The sequence below is a fragment of the Ursus americanus genome, chromosome 25 (assembly GCF_024610735.1).
Source record: "Ursus americanus isolate L20-20 chromosome 25, mUrsAme1.1.p, whole genome shotgun sequence".
NCBI lineage: Eukaryota > Metazoa > Chordata > Mammalia > Carnivora > Ursidae > Ursus > Ursus americanus.
In genome coordinates, this window is record NC_142151.1 from 24,992,617 (window position 1) to 25,005,542 (window position 12,926).

Below are 12,926 nucleotides of genomic sequence, written 5' to 3' on the forward strand. Positions count from 1 at the left end.
CTGCTTCCAAGTTTTGGCAATTATGAATAAAGCTGCAGTGAGCATCCATGTGCAGATTTCAGTGTGGACATAAGTTTTCAACTCCTTTGGATAAATACAGAGGAGCACAATTGCAGGGTCATATGGTAAAAATATGTTTATTTAGTTTTATAAGAAATCGCCACACTGTCTTCCGAAGGACTTTTCCAAAGAGTACCATTTTACATTCCCACCAGCAGTGAATGAGAGTTCCTGTTTATTCACATCTTTATCAGCATTTGGTGTTGTCAGTGTTTTGTATTTTGACCATTCTAATAGGTGTGTAGTGATATCTCGTTGTTTTAACTTCTATTTCCCTGATGACATATGATGTGGGGCATCTTTTCATATGCTTATTTGCCGTGTCTGTATCTTTGGCAAGGTGTCTGTTAAGGTGTTTGGCCTGTTGAGTTAATATTTTATATTGAGTAAGTTTTGGATTGAAGTTCATTTTCTGCATATGGAAATCTAATTGTTAAAAAGACTGTTTATTCTTTCTCTACTGAATTGCTTTTGCATCTTTGTGGGAAATGAGTTCTCTGTTTTATCTCTTTTTATCAGTTGATGTTCACAGCTGGATAACAAAAACTAAAGAAAAAGCAACTAAATCCTATACTTGACAATGAATGTGTTTTTGTCATGTTTAATAAAATTTCTAGGTTCCTTACTGTAGCCTTTATGTAAACCTTTTCCACTCAAACATTTCTTTCTTCTCCCTTTCTCTTTTTGTAATTTGCTATGTATTATAATAATAAAGTCTGGTTGGGGGGGGCATGGATAACTTACCCCTTTAAATTTTAATTATCTTTCCTGTTAGTGAAAATTGTTTCTGTTTTCTCTCTTTGAAATATCTCCCAACCTAGATCACACCTTCCATTTTAATTTTTCTAGTTTTGATGATCTGTGTCTTCTCCTATTATTGAGTAATGATATGTGGTATATATTGGAAAGGGTGCCCACTTCAGTTAAAAGCCTGGCTGGACCTGGGTAGCCTTGGAGTAGTTATACAGCTCACCCCTTCTCAAGTTTCCTTTAAATGGGGTTACTAATTCATCACTCAGGGCTGTTTTGGAATAAAAGTGATGTTTATAGATATCCATATATGGAAATGAATGTATATGAAGTGTCTCAGTGAAGAGTTAGTGCCTTTCCCCTTATTCAACTCCAGTAAGCTGTGTATCCTCCTCCTGTCTGAACTAGGAGTCTGAAGAGGCCCCAGTGCCCTTTGGAGGGCAGGCGCTGCAGTCTGTCTAGGCTCATGGTCTCAGAAGAGAACGTGGTCGGTGTAGATACCCAAGTGTGGGAGAAGAGCGTTTACTGGTTAACATGGATGATCTTCCTCATCCCTCACAGTTTGGAGTTGGCTATCTGCTAGGCCATTCTCCATTAGTAATCTTTCCTCTCTATTGAATTTCAGGCTCCTCTTCCCTTCTCTTCTTACCTTCAGCCTGGAAAGAATATGCTCAAGTCTCTCTTGACATTGCTACTCCTAGCTGTTTCCTTTCTTAGCCAACTTCTTACAGGAGTTGTGTGTTCTTAATACTCCTACTACATTACCTACCAACTCACTCTCCAGATGGGTACCATTTCTTGGAAACATTTCTTACCATAGGCACCAATTTCTTAATTGCCAAAATTAATGGAAACTTGTTACCTCTAATATAACAGAAGCTTTTGTAGTATGTGTACACTGTTGAGCCATCCCCCCCTGTCTTCAGACTTCTTGGCTTCCTTGTCAACACTCTTTTTTTTTTTTTTTTTGGTTCATTCATTCATTCAGAACTGAACTGCATGACCTTCCATGCAAGAAGCTGTTAATAGAGAACAAAACACAGAAAACTGCCCTCATAGAAAGTAAGCTCCATTGGAGGAAATTAAATAATGAATGAGTAATTTTACATGCTTTATAGGATGATAAATGAGTCAGAGGGAAAAAAATATAACAAGTTGGAGAAATTGAAAATGGTGGGGATGGGAGTAGAGGTGTTATATGGTATTAGATGGGCAAGAAGTCCTTACTCATGAGAGCACATTTGAGTAGAGAACTTAATGAAGTGAAGGAAATAACTCCACAGCTATCTGGAGGAAGAGTACTCCAGATAGAGGGAGTGCGTACAGAGGCACTGAAACAGGTGCATACAGTTGTGCCCATATCATAGCTGCCAGATCAGTGAGGCTGGCAGTAGAGGGAGGAGGCAGTAGGAGTAGGAGACAAGGTAGAGGAGGTAGTGGGGCCCATATACCCGGCACTTACTGGCTATGACAGGGATCTTGGTTTTTTACTCTTGAATGAGAAGACAGTTGAGATCTTGAACAGAGGAATGAATGAGTTGGAGAGAAGCATGGAGTAGTAGGCAAGAACATGAACTGTGGAACCAGCTGCCTAAATTAAAATCCCAGCCCTATACTTACTGGCTCTGTGACCTTGTAGTAGTTCTGTAATGTCTCTGTGCCTTATTGGTAAAACGGGAATAGGAATGATAGCCATCTCACAATGTTGTTATGAGGATGAAATGAACTAATATTTGTAAAAAAACAGAGCATGGCAGATAGTATTATAAAAATGCTTATTAAATACAATTAGTAAAATTAAGAAGGCTCATTTGCTGCCATGCGGAAGGGGATTGTCAAAAGGAATTAAGAATAGGAGCAGAAAGCCAAGACATGGAAACAACCTGAGCGTCCATCAGTCAATGAACGGATAAAGAAAATGTAGCATATACATGCAATGGAATATGATTTAGCCAGAAGAAAGGAAACCTTGCCATTTGTGACAACGTGGACAGATCTTGAAAACATTATGCTTAGTGAAATAAACAGAGAAAGACAAATACTGTATGATCCCATATACATGTGCAATCTGAAAACAAAATAAAACACACCTCATAGATACAGAGGCAGGGAGTTGGGGGTAGTTGAAATGGGTGAAGGGGGTCAAAAGGTACAAACTTGTGCTTATAAGGTACACACGTCCTGGAAACATAATATACAGCATGGTGACTTAAAAAGAAGAAAAGAAGTAGGAAGACCAATTAGATGATTGCAATAATTCACTCAAAGGATGGCTTAGTTGAGGTGCTCGTGGTAAAGGTAGGGAAAAGGGTCACATCATGAGTGTATTTTGGAAATGAGGATGACTAACTGGCTGGGGAATAGATCTGCTTTTCCTCCCATCTCTGATCTTTCTGGCTCAGTGTTCTTTGCTGCTTCCTTCTCTCCCTTTTGACCAGGGGTTCTCAAACAGGGTAGTAGTATTTGGAAATATGTGGCGGCCTTTGTTGTCCGTCACAGAGATGAGGCTATGGGTATTTCTTGTGTTCAGTGGGCAGGGGCTGGGCCAGGATGCTCAGCATTCTGCATGGTGAAGACATGCCCTGCGTCATTTGCCAGTAGCATCCTTGTTGAGAAATGCTGCTTTAGACCTTCTTCCCTCCTCTCTCCCCTAGTCCCCAGGCCTAGGATTTCTTAACCTGTGGTCCTGTGTGGGTAGCAGGGGGCCTGTAAACTGCCTGGTGTTTTTTCCAAAATGTTTGTTTATGTACATTTTTTTGAGGGGGAGGAAGTGGTGAGGATTTTCATCAGGTTCTCGAAAGGGTCCATATCCTAAGAATGTGAAAACTTTTGTTTTGAGTGGTCTCACCCACTTTCATTGTTTTTATTCTGGCCTATGTAGTGATGGACTTTCAAATCTGTTCCTGTAGTGTTCTGTGCTCTGACTTCTAGACCCTTCTCTGCTGAACCATGCAGCAGTTCCTCAGGATCGGCATGTCTCCTAACTTCTTCCTAACTTCCCATCTGGGTTTGCAGCACCATCATCCACCTTGTTCTTAATCTTGCCTTTCCTGTGCCACCTCACCTTGACTAGTTCATCTAGTTCTCCTGATTTTACCTCCGGACAGCTGAGGAAATTTTTCCCATTTCCCCTTCATACATTACTCTAATTGAGCATCTCTCATTTAGGCTGTTGGCCACTTCACTGGTCTTTCCACCTGAGACCCATCTTCCGCATGTCAGCAGATGAGTGCTTGGATACAGAAATCTTACTGTGTCACCGACTTGCTAAAAACTCACCTCTGTCAATGCCTGCAGGGTTGAATTCAGACTCTTGTTATAGCATACGAGGCCTGTGAAATCTGGCCCTAGCCCCTTGTCCTGGACTGGCCAGGTGGCTGTCCTGCCTCCCTGCTTGGCTGCCCTCCACTTCTCCTCCTTCACCTGTCCTTCTGTGGTAGCCTGTAGTAGGATTAAATTAGTAAGCTGTTTTATGCATTGATGCTGAAACATCTAAATATGTCATTTGATCACATGAAAAAATGGTTCAACCTCTCTCTTACACATACTCTATAGCTTTAAAACCCAACCTGGCTATCCTCTTTTCCTGAAGGAGGTGCTCACTCCCTTAGAAGTCCATCTTGCTTTCTTTACCTACCATATGCATGCCTCTTTGCATCATAATTTCAGAAGCTCTCTATTTGAAACAGATGAGCTTCTGAGAGGCTCTTAAGCTCATTTGTTCACAGGTTCAAAGTGACTAAGAAGACTTTAAGCTTACAGTCCCCCAGTGCAGTTCAAGGAGTATAAATTGGTTCTTTGAAACTTTATAACCAGTTATGCCCTTGCTGCTGGATGTTCAGTGGGGCATCTTTTTCTAAAGCAGAACAGCTCTGTCTACATTAAAAATCTGTTGAGGCAGATGGCTCCTTCATGGTCTCTTTGGAGCCCTGAGGAGCCCCTTAGTAGCCCTTGGAATCCAACTTCCCTCCTTATCTCTTGAATTACAGGAGCCTCAGTGGGCTCAGTGTTGGCTGTGTTCACCCTTTCTGTTCCAGAACAATTTCCTGGCCTTGTGAACTAACATTGGGCCAAGTTTCCACCTTCAGCGCTGATCATCCTGTTGTACATTCAAAATGGAAAAACTTCTAAAAATCTTTCTTCTCTGTTCTGGCTGATTATTATTGCTAGGTTATAATTGGCATAGGTTAACCTTTTTCACCCTCTGCCCCATTTGTCTTTTGCTCTTTAGGGTTCTTCCCAGTCTTCATTCCATATGTAAAAGGAAAAAAGAAAAATATTTTTCATCACTCTCAACTATTTTTATTAGCACTCCTTTTGTTTCTATCATAATTTTGTGTCTTTTTTATTAGCATTTAACTATATACTGTACTTTTCCATGATCAGATAATGATAGGATTAATAATGTTTGTAAAATACTTCAAAACATATTTTAAATATAGCAAACACATTCATCTACAGACTAATGAACATGAAGGTACCCACCCAAGGCAGAGTTTTCAGAGTTTGGCTCTGGGACCAGCATCTTGGCAGTTGTGATTTGAAAGCTCAGGGGTAGGGAAGTCAGGATGTGTTTCATGCCACATTTCCTGCTAGATTGTGGGTCTCCTTGAAAGTGGGATCTTTACTTAATTACCCACCAACTATAAGCCCTTTGATGGCGGAAACTTGTCTGATTCTCCCTGGATTCTTGGCCCACGGCACTGTTGGTTGTTGAATGAACTCACTATTCTAGCTAGCATTTACCCTCAAGGGGAACCATGCCAAACTGCCTCTGAGCATTTAGTTGTGTGACTAAACAAAAAGTTTAAAATGTAGACGACTAAAACATTCATGTTACACGGATGACTGAGGTGATACTGAAATTTGGTTTGGTAGGAATGGGTATTTTACTTGGCTTTTGAAAACACTTCAACAAATAGTACTTACCGTGTTCAACAGTAAGGTTTTGTATAGGATACGTGGAGGGGTGATGCAGTCTGGAAGCTTATTATTGAGAACTGAGGTTGCAGTAAATACATAATTACATATGGCAGAGTATGTTATATATAACATTATAAATATATTAAGCAGAGTATGAGGAGAAAGAGGCTAAATGACTTAAAGGGTAATAGTATTCACTAAGGCAATTTTTTAAAAAAGGTTTTATTTATTTATTTTGAGAAAGAGATTATGTGAGTGGGGGGAGGCAGAGGCAAAGGGAGAGAGAGGGAATCCCAAGCAGACTCCACGCTGAGCATGGAGCCCCATGCAGGGCTCGATTCCATGACACAAGATCATGACCTGAGCTGAAACCAAGAGTCTTGACACTTAACCAACTGAGCTACCCAGGCGTCCCACTAAGGCAACTTTATAATAATAATTGGAAACATCTGAATGGTTGATTGCATGGTACTGGTTAACTAAATGATGGCACAGTTTCCAGATAGACTGTTATGTAGCCATTAAAAATATTTATGAGTAATGTGGGTAAATGCATATGCTTTTTTGTTAGGTGAGATATCAGAATGTAAACATATATACACAATTTTTATTTTAAACAGGCATCCAGGAGGAAGAAGAGCACCAGGAACAAAACACACCAAAATATAAACATTACATCTGACTTCAAGTATTTTATATGTATGTGTGTGTGTGTGTGTATACATACATACATATCCTAAATATACACTTATTGAATTTGCACACACTGAACACAGCCATGCTACAAGTGCCCAGATTAAAAGATAACAACATTGTCAGCATTCCCTCAGGCCCCCTTGTGCTCTTAATTTTCAGTGACATTACATAGTTTTAATCATTTTTTTCCTTATATAAATGAAATCATACAACATGTACTTTTTTTTTTTTTAAGATTTTATCATCGACAGAGATAGAGACAGCCAGCAAGAGAGGGAACACAAGCAGGGGAGTGGGAGAGGAAGAAGCAGGCTCATAGCGGAAGAGCCTGATGTGGGGCTCGATCCCATAACGCCGGGATCACGCCCTGAGCTGAAGGCAGACGCTTAACCGCTGTGCCACCCAGGCGCCCCCAACATGTACTTTTTTGTGTCTTAATTTCTCACACTCAACATGTATGATTCACCCATATTGTATATAGTTCTGTAGATTGTTCATTATTTATTATGGATGACTTTTCATCTTTTTTATGTTTTCCAAAATTTTCTATAATGACCATATCTTTTATAATCAGAAAAAGATTACGTTGGCTTTTAATTTTTTTAATTTTTTATTTTAAAGGTTTTATTTATGAGAGAGAGAGGGAAAGAGTGCACACACAAGCAGGGGGGGAGAGAGAAGCAGGCTCCCCGCTGAGCAGGGAGCCCGACACAGGGATCAAGCCCAGGACCCCGGGATCATGACCTGAGCTGAAGGCAGACGCCCAACGAACTGAGACACCCAAGTGCCCCTACATTTGTTTTTTTAAAGATGCAAAGTCAAGTTTGTTTGTGCTTAGGTGGATTGAGTTACCCAGTTCAGCCACACCATGGGACGTGTGGAGGAGAATTGAGAATGTAAGTTGTGGCTGTTCAGAAACACATGTGGTGCAGTGCAGTGTGAACTCAGCATCAAGAGAACCAGACTCCGTTTTGTCATTTAGTAGTCCTCAGACTACTCCCTTGAATTCTTTGATCCTCAATTTGCTCATCTATTGGTCAACTTGGTGTGATGATATCTTCTTTATAAACTAGGCATAGGCATGAACTTGAGATAATGAGTCTGTGAGTCTGCTAGATGGCGAGGTACTTCATTTACAAATTAGAGTTAGAGAGGATGGATGTGCAGGAAGGGAGCTCATGTCCAGTTGCCATTAATTTTCTTTATGAAGTGAGAGCTGAGAATTATTTGTAAGTGAAAGCACATGGCTTTGAGGTGGTAGTTTGCACAAAGCAAAGAAGCTTTGGGGCAGGCAATCCCTGTGTGCTCAGGAAACTAGGGGGCCAAGGGGGAATGCGGGGAGAGTGCAGCAGTGTTGAGGGCCCAGCTGAGGTTGGAGCATATATGTGAATATAGTGTGTGAGTTTTTCTTCCAGAAGATTATGTTTTATTTGGGCTACTATTTTTTTTTTTTTAAAGAGTTTATTTATTTATTTGACAGAGATAGAGAGAGCCAGCGAGAGAGGGAACACAAGCAGGAGGAGTGGGAGAGGAAGAAGCAGGCCCATAGTGGAGGAGCCTGACGTGGGGCTCGATCCCAGAACACCGGGATCACGCCCTGAGCCGAAGGCAGACGCTTTAACCGCTGTGCCACCCAGGCGCCCCCTATTTGGGCTACTATTAAGGTGATTTTTCCTGATTATACAACTGGGGGATGGAGGAGGTAAAAACAAAGAAAAAGGAAGGAGGAGGAAAGCCCACTGACATGTGAGAAACGCCATGTCTAATCTACAAAGAGAACACTCTTTAAAGGAAGCCTCTGATTTAAAATATGTTCTGGAAGTCCACAGTGATTTGGAACTTAGAATATCTTTTTCCAAGGGTGTTGACACTAAAAGGGAGAGCTAAGATTTTAGTCTAGCCCGCAAAGGTCTACAAAACAGGCAGGAAACTTTTACTAATATTGTTTTCTAGCTCTGAGATTCCTAAAATCTCTAGCAGTTCTAACTATTTTAGATCCTTCAGATAGAATAGGGCTTGGTGGGTCAGCTTGGAACTGTATTCATGGATGGTATTGTTTCTGTGAGAGTAATACTCAGGTGCAGTGAAAACTTCTGGGAATGCGCTCCGAGTTTGTCTGAGCACTAGGTTCTGAACCCAATACTGGGAGGTTAGCTATTTGCAGATACATGATGTTGGTATATTGGGCAGTGCCTTTACTCATCTTTGATCCATTCACACAGTATCTGTTGAGTTGCCTACAGACTGGATATACAAAAACAAAGAGAACCAGTCTTATCTTCCAGATAGTTTGTATCTGGGCCAGGCATTTAAAGAAATCATTTTTGGAATGTAATTATGGATAAGATGGAGATGTGGGTTCTTGGTGTGGGATTGGAAGTGAGTGTTTCTGAGGAAAGATGTTCCTTAATCTGCCTGAAGAAATAAGGGAAGGTTTAAGAGGAAAATTGGCTCTTGAGCTAAGACTTGAGGATGAAAGGCATTTTCTGGGAGGATACTCCATATAGATAGAATGGTAAACACCCCCTGGGAACAATATGTAAGGGAGAACGTGGTCTGTTGGAGAACTACAAATAGTTTTGGTATCTCTAAAGTTAAACGTATACAATGGAGTGGGGGAATGGCAGGAGCCATTAGGAAATCACCACCGCCCATCCCTGCCCCGGGGTTTGGGGAAGGATATCTCATTGTCCTCAAGTTTCTTTAGGTCTTTTGATAGCATGATTGGTTATGAGAAACACAGTTTTTCTATTTCTGTCCTGAATTAAGATTTCTGTTTATTTAGATTTTACACTAGGAGGAAATTTTGAGATTGCTTTAGAATTAACTGGGGCTTAGAGTACTGCTCAGTGTCTTCTAGTACAGTGTATTCAGATGATCTGGTTTATAGTCACTTCATGAACATTTATGAAGCACATGTTATATAGAAGGAACTATACTTGCTATGGATGGTATTTTGAGGATCGGAAATGGCCCCTGTCTTTCAAGAAGCTTATAATCTAGTTAGCAAAATTTTGAACTTTCAAAAGCCCTATTATGGAAAGAAAGATGATAGCAAAAGGAAAGAGGATGGACTTTTTACTTAGAACTATGGGGAGCAGAGAAATCTATTTAGAAGACCATGTACTCTAATCAAGGTCTGAAAGACCAAAAGAAATATGACTGGTGGACAGTGGTGTAAAGGTGGGGCAAGGTGATTAGGGAACTGGGAAGAGGCCACCTCAGCTGGTGGGCCATGGTGGGGCCTAGCCCAGAGGCATGGATGTGCAGAGTATGGTTGGGAGATAACACAGTGTCTAGAGTCACTCAATCTGGAGTATATTGCTGGGAGTAGAGAAAAATGGGGCTGAATATGTCGCTGGGGCCAGGAGTTGGGGTCTTAAAAAACTGAGGAATTTGAACTTTATTCCAAGGCAATACACTTTCAAGAACAAGTCTTCTGCTGGTCTTCCTCTCCAACTCAGGCTGCTATCGTCTCCAGTTCTCCCTCCCATTTGCTATGTACAGATTATCAAGGAAATTGTGATTTTGTTCTAGAATTTTAGGAAGTTTTCATAGTCAGCAGCCTAATCCCTTGGTGTTGGTTCTCCTTACTTTAGATTTTTTGCAGCACACTATTCAGTTTTTCAATTATTTTTATGTCCATTATATAATTTGATTCTTGTTTTTGGAAATAATCAGATAAGACAGCTTCTAGTTAGAGAAATCAGCTCAGAAAGCCTAAATGAATAGCCCAAGATCATTCAGTAGTCAGAGTTCAAGATGAAATTAGAAACAGTGACTTTATGACCCTGTTTGGTTCAGGATTCCTTCCATGAAGTCATTATGCCATAGCCTTCCACTTGAGTGATTCTGACTACCAGTGAATGTATGCCAGTCGTGTTGTTACAGCATTGGTAAGATGTTTGCATGGATTCATCCTTTTTTTTTTTTTTTTTTTTTTTTTTTAGGATTTTATTTATTTTTTCGACAGAGATAGAGACAGCCAGAGAGAGAGGGAGCACAAGCAGGGGAAGTGGGAGAGGAAGGAGCAGGCTCATAGCGGAAGAGCCTGATGTGGGGCTCGATCCCAGGTCGCCGGGATCACGCCCTGAGCCGAAGGCAGATGCTTAACCGCTGTGCCACCCAGGCGCCCCTCATCCTTGTTTGGAGTGGGGTATTTTGAAATGGCTGAGATTGTGGGTTATATCTATAATCATTACACAAAGGGAAACTGGCTTATATGGGAGTTTGCCTATAATCATTCATTTTTTCTTTGTCATTCAACTAATCATTTTTTAAAAGATTTTATTTGAGAGAAAGAGCGCACACACACATGCGTGAGAGACATGAATAGGGTTGGGGGGGGCGGGCAAAGGGTGAGAGAGAAGCAGACATCCCGCTAAGCAGGGAGCCTGATGACCCACCGACTGGTTGGACTCCCACCCAGGACCCATGAGATCGTGACCTGAGCTGAAGGCAGACACTTAACCTACTGAACCACTCAGGTACCTCTCATTCAACTAATCATTTTGATTTTTTTTTTTCTGGAAATAATCCACCGTAATCATTGGAGTATTTTTTTTTTTAAGATTTTATTTATTGATTTGACAGAGAGAGACAGCCAGCGAGAGAGGGAACACAAGTGGGGGGAGTGGGAGAGGAAGAAGCAGGCTCTCAGCAGAGAAGCCCGATGTGGGACTCGATCCCAGAACACCGGGATCACGCCCTGAGCTGAAGGCAGACGCTTAATGACTGAGCCACCCAGGCGCCCCTCGAGTATTTATTCTTGATTTCATACATTCAGCAGGAAAATTGTTTTCCATTTTTCAGATATTCAGCAAGATAACAAAGTTAAGTGTATACTAATTTTGTGAATCATTTTTAACCAGTATGACTTACAAAGTTAAGTGCACGACTTAAAATATTTTAAAACAAAAAAAAAATTGAGGTTCTTGCTTTATAATTCTCTTTGATTTTGCCAAGAACAACAGAGTTGGCCTTTTAAAAGTCATAATTGAAGCTATCTAGGTTGTAAGGCAGCTATAGTATTGGCAAGAATACTGTTTCTTATAGTTAAGGACCACTGACATAAAATACTAAACCTATAAAATTCTGATAGAGACGTGGTGGTATTGATACTGAGAGAGACTTGAGGGGTTGTACCATATTCAGAAGAGCAGTCCCAGAAGAGTAACAGTGGAAGATCACATCATTAACAGTAGGGCTTGAGACTGGGTCTTGAGACACTCCTCCTAGGCCCCCTGTTGTCAGTAGGATCAGGCTTAAACTCCTCAGCCTAGGCCTTTGGACTTCAAGGGAGTGTGGAGGCTTTTCCCAAGTCTGACAACAAAGGCACAGAACACAAAAATAAGGACTTGCTTATGAACACTGAGTAAATATAATTTGATGGCATTGTAGTAATGACAATAAGTTTTAGACCTCTCTCAGAAATGAAGATGGAACTCTTCTAACATTCTGTTAAAAAAAAAAAATACAATAGAGTCTAGTTGAATATGCACAGGCTTCTGAGCTTCTGATAGAGTGTGATCTGGAACACTTTGTTCAATTCTAAGGTCAAATCAAGTTATTTTTAAGTTCCTAAATGAGTGGCACTGGCCTAAATATAATACCCTTATGTATCTGGAAGTCCAACTGGCCAACCTCACCTGTCTAATAAGAGCATGTACACTGGCAGTCACAAAACCTCTGTGTTCCCTCACTTCTATCCTTAGTATTTCTTATTTAATGCTATGTTAATTATGTATGTACTATATATGATATTAATAATGATATTGTTAATAAATAATAAATATTGCTTATCTTATTTCCAGTCGAAAGTATTTTAGACTTTAGACAAAAACCTGTGGGTGTACATCTGTTTGGTGAAGAGGGGTTCTGGAGCAATGAAATGAGGGCCTTAAAACACAGGCACATAGATAAAACTAACATTCCGGAAAGAGGCAGGACAACAAGACCAGCATTCTTTAAGTTCAAAGTATAGTCAAAAAGGTGGTAATAATATTGCACATGAGTATGATGCCTTATAGTTTTCAGGTCATTTTCACATCTTTTAAATCATCTGATTGTTACGGCAAACCTGTAAGAATAGTACGCTAAGCATTATTCACGCTGTGCATTCAAAGTGAAGTCATAGACTACATTGTCTAATATAATAGATATTTACACCATTCTTCCACAGTCAGTTTGGTCCTGTCCAACCTTCTAGGTGTCTTATTTGGGGGATTAGGTTGATAATGGTATCTATCAAAGAAACTTGAAGCAGGTTAGGATTACCTGGCCTCACTACCAGATATTGTAATGAAAGCACATTTTGATTAAACTACACATACAGATAATATTTAGATAAACATTCACCGGCAAGTAGCATTAAATTGTTGATACGGTTTGGTTTGTAAGCTTGATGAAGGCTCAGATCTTTGTGTTTTGGTGTTCTGATACACCTTTCAAGGAACATTTACTAGAAGCAGACAGCAGCATGGCAGAGGAGAGATTTT

At 40.5% G+C, this 12,926-nt stretch overlaps 1 protein-coding gene across 4 annotated transcripts in view; it reads left to right on the plus strand.

Moving 5' to 3' along the window:
- Positions 1 to 12,926, plus strand: part of RASSF8 (Ras association domain family member 8) — a 113,748-nt gene that overhangs the window by 7,608 nt on the left and 93,214 nt on the right. The gene's annotated exons all lie outside the window — the stretch shown is intronic.